The 7,974-nt window shown below is 40.7% G+C and overlaps 1 pseudogene; it reads left to right on the top strand.

Annotated features, from left to right (window-relative positions):
- Nucleotides 1-1,078: 1,078 nt before the first annotated feature.
- LOC117424471 (kelch-like protein 36) lies at nt 1,079-4,784 on the top strand (annotated as a pseudogene).
- Nucleotides 4,785-7,974: the final 3,190 nt, after the last annotated feature.

Raw genomic sequence — 7,974 nt, 5'->3', positions numbered from 1 at the left:
TATGTTGTATATACACATTAATTTGGCATCAAACCTACCTTGGTTTGAGGGCTCACTACCTGGCCTACTGGACGAGGCTGAGACCACCATTGATAAAACCTAGAAATTGTTTTCAAGAAAGCTGGAGATGGGGAGGTGGTGGGTTACGATGAAATCGAAACACAACTGAGAGGTAAGTGAAGAGGGTATTTACAGTGCTAACAATCTTAATTAGCTAATGTGTAAATTGAATGATTCAGTTTGGTGATGCAGAGATTGGTGTCTGACCCTCCTCCCGAACTTTAATTATAAATTTCATTTGCCATGTGTTTGCCCAATTCTGAATGCTGTCTAGATCATTTTGAATGACCTTTGCTGCTTCAACAGTGTTTGCCACTCCTCCTATTTTTGTGTCGTCTGCAAATTAAACAAGTTTGCTTACTATACCAGAATCTAAATCATTAATGTAGATTAGGAATAGCAGAGTACCTAATATTGATCCCTGTGGTACACCACTGGTTACCTCACTCCATTTTGAGGTTTCTCCTCTAATCAGTACTTTCTGTTTTCTAAAAGTCATGAAACAGTTTTCAGAAAGCTTATTGGAAATGTGCCTTCGCAAAAATGAAATATTTAAATAATAAGACATAGCAAAGTGCCACTAGGCTCGTTGTTAAGTCATTTCATAGCACACCCCGAAAAATCTTACTGCAATTAGAAAATGGCCTATTCCAGAAGAAAGCATATGATTAGTGATGAAGCTGAAGAGATCCAACCTGTGTTCTGAAGTCTAGTAACAGCATTGCATAGAATCTTGTTCTGCCAATCAGAATTGTGTGTTTTTGGATGTACTGTACATACACTGAATCTAACAATATAAGAATATTTACTATCCAGTTTCAAGTACAGTTCATTATATCACGTAATAATACCACCCTTGCATTCTGCCATGTATTGCTTCTGAACCAGTGTGCACCAATATTCCCCCGTAATACCACCATCCTTGCTGTCAACCATCTGCCAATGCAGCAAGCCAAGCAAATGTATACAAATGCATTGCAGTCTCTTTTTTTTCCACCAGCAAGACAGGACCAATACAATGCCGAACGTAACGGCTTAATCTTAGACCATGTTGTTCACTTATCTTCCATTTTGTTTACCATACAGAACACACTATTTTCATTGTTTTGATTGCCAACTTGCAGTTTTTGTAGGTTAATAGATTTGTAATGACCCTTGTTATACTGCCACTTGCACCATAGCACCAATGTGGTACCTAACCCGTGGCTGGCAGGATAACAAGGGAGTACTGTAGCTGATTGAGCCCAATGATTCAGGAGCAGCAATATGGCTTGGAACCCATCCCATTCCTTCACCGCTCTGTGTAAAAAAGAATCACTACCCTCAATTTCCAACTGTGTTCTTTAGTCCGGTTTCAGTTAAAATATTGGTTAACTTTGTCAACTTCTTTAGCATTTTAAAAACTTCAATCAAATTTGTTCTCGGTTAAATAGATTAATTCCCCTCAACCTATCTTGGTGTTCAAGTTCTTCCGAGCTAGCTGTGCAGACTGAATATCTCTTTATTTTTAATCGGGTTATTATGGAAATTCTGTGCAGGAACCTGAATTATAATATAATTTCCAATTATGCTGCCTCAGTGACATCAGACTGTGGGGTCCCATTAACTGTAGGGGAGATTTTATGTAAATATTTTCATGAAAGTAAATAAAACATTGGTCCACTGCTAAAACTTCTGATTCATACATATGTTATCATTATTATCTAAATGCATTGATAAATAAATGAGTCATTCTATTGCAGGTGTACAGATTGGCCGAACACCCAGGCACGGTGCTACAAGGGCTGAACGAGCAGCGTCAGACGGGGCTGTTCTGTGACATTGTCCTGGTGGCGGATGAGCAGCGTGTATAGGCCCACCGCAATCTTCTCGCTGTCTACAGTAACTACTTCAATTCCATGTTTACCATCGGCATGCGAGAGGCCCGCCAACTGGAGGTCAAGCTGGTGGGGGCCTCTTACATTGGCCTGAAGGCAGTCATCGACTTTCTGTACAGCAGCGAGCTCCCGCTGGATGGGGGCAACATTGACTATGTGCTGGAGAAAAGCCCATCTGTTGCAGGTGTGGCAAGTGGTGGACTTCTGCTGTGAGTACCTGGAGAACGAGGTGAGCGAGGAGAACTACCTGTACCTGCAGGAGCTGGCTTTCATCTACAGCCTGGGCCGGCTTGATTCGTACATCGACAGCTTCATTCTCTGTAACTTTGGCACCCTGTCCTTCACCCCAGACTTTCTGCAAAATCTCAGGATGCAGAAACTCTGCTCTTACCTGGCCAGCAACCATGTGCAGCATGACTGTGAACACAGCCTGCTGCAGGCCGCTCTGCAGTGGCTCACCCAAAACCCTGAGAGGGAATCAGATGCCCGCCTAGTCCTGGCCAACATCCACTTCCCACTCATCCCCATGAGTGACCTCCAGCACAGGGTCAAGCCAGCAGTGTGCTCCCTGCTCCCAAAGGAGGCCAGCTGTGAGGCTGTGATTGAGGAGGCCCTGGGTTACCACAGCCAGCTCATGGCACAGCCAGTTCTGCAGAACAAGCGCTCAGCACTGCGTGCTGATGCCGATCAGCTGCTGTTCGTTGGCGGGGAAGTGTCAGAACGTGGGGAGGAGCTGAGCGATGATGTCTGCTTCCTGGACCCTGCTGAAGGCCGCTGGGTGTCTGAGACTGAGATCCCGAGAGCCCGCCGGAGCCACCACTGCATCACTGTGATGGGAGGGTTCATCTTCGTGGCAGGGGGAAACTCATCCCGGGACAATGGAGGGGACACTGCCTCTAATGTGCTCTACCGCTACGATCCAAGGTGCAACGAGTGGATAAAGGTAACTTAGTTCTCTAGAAAAGCACAAACTCACCAGGTTTAGTGCAAATAGTTTATTATCCCCTGCAGGGGATGAAACCCCAATGATGGGGATATATTGGAGGCAGCTGTATGTGTCACACTTTTTGTGTATATATACGGGGGGTGTCTATCTGTCAGTACATATGTCCAACGGTTTGTCACATTTTTTTCAAATCTGGAGAGCTGCTTATTAAATTGTAAACATATAAACATTTTTTTTATTGTATACTATTCTGTACATAATGTTACACTAAGGTCTTTCTCGTAGTGGGCCTGTTCTAGTTCTATATCATTTGATATTTGAATCTTGCATTTTTTATGACTGGCATTTAATCATATACATTTAATAACATTAGAATAAATTTTCCAAGTTTCTACGTGTGGTCTAAATCCTTGGATTTCATGGGCAGCTGCATACATGTCGGGTACCTTGTACCAATCCCTGCAGCCCCCCTCAATAGAAGTGACTCCCCTTACAAGTATTATCTGCTTCCTGTGTTTCACACACTTTGAGAGAGTGGTGTAAATTGAGTTCATCTAAATTGTGGCAGGTCTAAATACAGTACACCTGCAAGTTATGATACACTCAATAACTTGTTCTAAAGAAGGTCCTTAGCGATTGGACAGGCGGCTTTATAGATGAATGAAAAACTCGTAGGTATCCTAAATGTGATGTGTACATGCAGACTTATGCATGTACCTATGCCTGCCTCTGTTATATAGAGGATTAGGGAGAAGCCATTTACTGTAGGAGCTGTGGCCAAATGCATGCATATGAATGAAAACCCAGTTGTACACTTATTTCTTGGATGTTCTACAGCTGTCTGTCATTTTTAACTGCTTTTGTGTGGTATTGGTTCTCAACTCTATTGGCACAGTGTAACTACAACAGATGTTGTTTGCTGAAGTCCTCTGTGTTTTCCCAGGGCACTCCTATGAACCAGCGGCGTGTGGATTTCTACCTTGGCACGATTGCAGACCTGCTGATTGCTGTGGGTGGACAGAATGACAATGGAGCGCTGTCCTCTGTGGAGGTCTACAGCCCGCAAACAGACACCTGGTCCTACGTGGCAGGATTCCCACGGTAGTGTTTAAATAACACCATAAACCTGCTGATAACTTATAACTTTCACACTAAATTAACACAATCATTGCTGCTTGCTGTTAACATTTACAGTTGAAAAACTCTTACAGTAAGACGCTCTGTTTTTCCCCTGAATCACAGATTTACCTACGGTCATGCTGGCACAACCTCTAAAGAGTTTATCTACATCTCTGGGGGCCACGACTACCAGATTGGCCCTTACAGACGGAACATGCTTTGTTACAATTACCGCACAGATGTCTGGGAGGAGAAACACCCCATGATCAAGGGTCGGGGCTGGCACAGCATGTCCACTCTGCAGGAACACATCTATGTGATTGGAGGCAGTGATGACCATGTGGAGACCATGGAGCGCTTTGACATCTTGAGTGTGGAGTGCTTCAGCCCCCAGTGTAACCAGTGGACACGAGTGGCTCCCCTGTTCCAGGCCACCAGTGAGTCCGGGGTTGCTGTTTTGGGTGGTAAGATTTACATCCTGGGTGGCTACAGCTTGGAGAACACTGTTTTCTCCAAAATGGTGCAGGTCTACGATTTAGAGACGAAGAAATGGACAAGGGGAGTGGACCTGCCTAAATGCATTCCAGGGGTGTCTGCATGCATCTGCACGGTCAAGCCCAGGAGCCCGGAGAAGAAACTGAAGATGAAAGGGCATCAGGTCAATGAAAGGGGATCCATTCAGCTTGCAAAAGAGAGAAGACTTCAACAAAGAAAATGCTTTCATAATATGTGAACAAAAAAAATCTTATCTTAAGCATCCAGGGTTACATTTCAAGCTGTTTCAACTCTAGGTAAACAGTGTTATGGTATAGGTGCTTAATATTAAAATAATAAAAGTAAAATTGCAACCAGCACTGTTTTTAGTTCCTCATAAATAGGATAGTATCTAATATACATTATTGAAGCGTGCATTTTGTAGCGTTGATCTTACAGTGATCTGAAAATATAAAATAGGGGGCATAATTATCTGCACTTGCATTACAAAAAATAAAACAAAACAAGTTTTGAAATGTAAAGTATGTAATATTTACAGAGTAAAATTGAAACAAGGCAAAACTAATTTAGTTATACCACTGTGGAAACTAGTAAAAACATCACATTGCTATGTTTAAAAGCTAGAAATATTATAAATAAAGTACAAGAACTAGAAGCCACATTAGCAGCTGAACTTAGCCACCCCTAACCACACAGAAAAATTCACAAATAGTGGGTTTAGGTTGTTAGGAGGGACTGACAGGAAAGAGGGGGGTATGTAAGTATATATGACATCAGTTATCTTGACTTTCAAAAGGCTTTTGACATGAAAAACTTGTTAGCACAAATTGGTAGAAATCCAGGGCAGTACAAGCACATGTCTTCATACAAAGGAACCAGAGAGTATCATGTTGGACCATGTATTGTACCCCATGTGTGCATTACATCATGCAAAAAATATAAAAATAAAAAAGCTTCATTATATTAATAACTGACATTCAGCTAAGGAATAGCAAACAACATCAGTAACCTTTCTTCAATGTGTTGTTGATTTATTTATTTGTTAGAGAGTGTCAGGGATTTACACAGAAACAAACTGGTAACACCAAGGTTAATTTGATCAGCCTATACACTGCCTGGATTTTATAAGAGTATTTTACAGCATTGTCTTAGATTGCAATCCCAAGCGCTGTAAAATGGTCAACTCCCCAGTGTGTCTTATCCCAGTGCAGTTATTAGAACAGCGTGTCTTATCCCAGTGCGGTATATGTTGATCAGTGTTGTATTTTATGATTCCGCTAAGCCCCTAAGCCAATAGAGCTGAAAGTGGTGCCAGTGATGATGAAAATCTAGAATATCCAGATGTTCTACCCGATGAACAAAAATGACAAAGACTCAAAGACATTTCAGTTTGGGAGGTGTTGGGATTTTGTGCAACAGGGTTGAAGCAGGAAACATTTGTTTAGCAGTACAGTACTTAAATATTAGTAAATATTAAATGGTTGGGGTATTTAGCTATACCTGCAAAAAAATGTCTACCTGATGAACACAAATTAGATTTTGCTTTTATTACTATAGCATCAAACCAAGCTCTAAAAATGTAAGAATAAAAATGTGAAAGAATCAATCAAAACTACCCCCCCACCCCCACCCCAAAACAAAAATCCAATTTCTGCAGATAGCACAATGCATTTTTAATGTTTTTGTATGATGTCTGTGTGTGAGTTATTTATAATTGCATCAAAGGGTTCTGGTGACATTATAAACCAGGAGAGCGAAGCAAGTCTTGAGTTTCTCCTATCATGTCCTCGGAATGTGATATACTGATTTTACTGACATTATTAGATGAAATTAGAAGATTAATTTAAGGTAAGTCTGATTTAATTACTCTGCGATGTAAGGTTTACTTAGAACAGATGTCATTAGGAAAATTTAAGGAACATTTTAATCCAGTTATTAAAAGTTGTCACTAGTCATTATAGCTAATTGTTTCATGAATGTATTGCACGTTACTGGACCCAAGGGCCCATGTTACCAAAATCCGCCCCTGAGTAAACCGGCCACTATTTTAGTTGATTTTTTTAATTAAAATATCTTGTGAGTAAGAGCCAGTATAATGCACAGAAATGTGTTGCCAGAATAACTAAAATGAGCTTGATCAGTAGATGGGGCTGGCTAGGTGTATAAATACACTTCAGTTAATCTAGCCAACATTACAAATACCTATGGTAGCCCATTGGAACGGAAAAACAGCTCCCGCACTCAGGTAAAAGCACTACCTCAATACATAAATAACAAAACACAATAAAACAAACAAACAAAAACACTTTGAATCATTGCAATGAGAACCACTCACAATTATTGCAAATATAATACAAGATAAGGGTCATTTAAAACAATTGTAAAAAGTAAACTAAATTTGGAATGACACACTTTGGAGGTTGGTTACTTATTCCCGGTTCCTTATTTGCCTTGTAGTTGACAAAGCAGCGTGTCCTTTTTCTCTGTGTTGTAACTCACTTACACATCTTGCTCAATTAATATATTTCCACTATTTAAAAAATAATTGCTCCTCCTTTAAAAAAAGAGAAAATATTAATAACAAATATGTATCAGCAGCATAGCGGTACCCTATATTACCCGCTTGTTTCGCCCCATTTACCCCCCTTAGACGGCGTGCTCACTAAATATCGAGGTATCCCTAGATAGGTTATAACCCCCTCTTTACAAAAACACCAAAGATTTTAGTGAGCGTCGTACCCCACGAGCAGCAGCACCCCAAAGTGTAGCCCATTATAATAGGGTTACCATGTGGCTCCAGATTAACCGGACGCTGTGAGACAGAACGGGATTTCAAACTTGCCCCTAAATTGAAATAAATGAAGGTGTAAATGAACCATCCTTAGCTACAATTAATAATGGTGCTTAAATACCCTCATGCGCGTCAAATAATTGTATTATACCAAGAATGAATTGCAGCCAGTCGCTATTTTTTTCTGTTTGTTAAAATTCAATCGCCCATATTATTCTGCAAAAACAATTTCATCATCATCTCGTTGCTCTATCGATAAATTAGCTATTCGTTCATTAAGATCTGATCAGAAGCAGCTGATCAGTGTGACTTGTTTGCTGCGCCCAAGCAATTCCACCACAGCAGGATGAATCTCAGCAAAGGTGGAGCTCATTTATACGTGAATTACTTTCAATTTAGGGGGAATTTTGAAATCCCGGTCTGTCTCAAAGCGTCCGGTTAATCTGGAGCCATATGGTAACCCTAAACCTATACAGAACGCACGTCATTGGATGACCCATTTACCCCCCTTAGATGGCTTGTTCACTAAATATCGAGGTATTTGTTATTAATATTTTCGTTTTTATTTTTTTAAAGAAGGAGCGATTATTTTTTAAATAGTAGCAATATATTAATTGAGCAAGATGTGTAAGTTAGTTAAAACACACAGAAAAAGGACATGCTGCTTTGTCAACTACATCGCAAAT

This window comes from Acipenser ruthenus, chromosome 19, assembly GCF_902713425.1.
Source record: "Acipenser ruthenus chromosome 19, fAciRut3.2 maternal haplotype, whole genome shotgun sequence".
Taxonomy (NCBI): domain Eukaryota; kingdom Metazoa; phylum Chordata; class Actinopteri; order Acipenseriformes; family Acipenseridae; genus Acipenser; species Acipenser ruthenus.
This window is presented reverse-complemented; position numbering and strand designations above follow the sequence as displayed.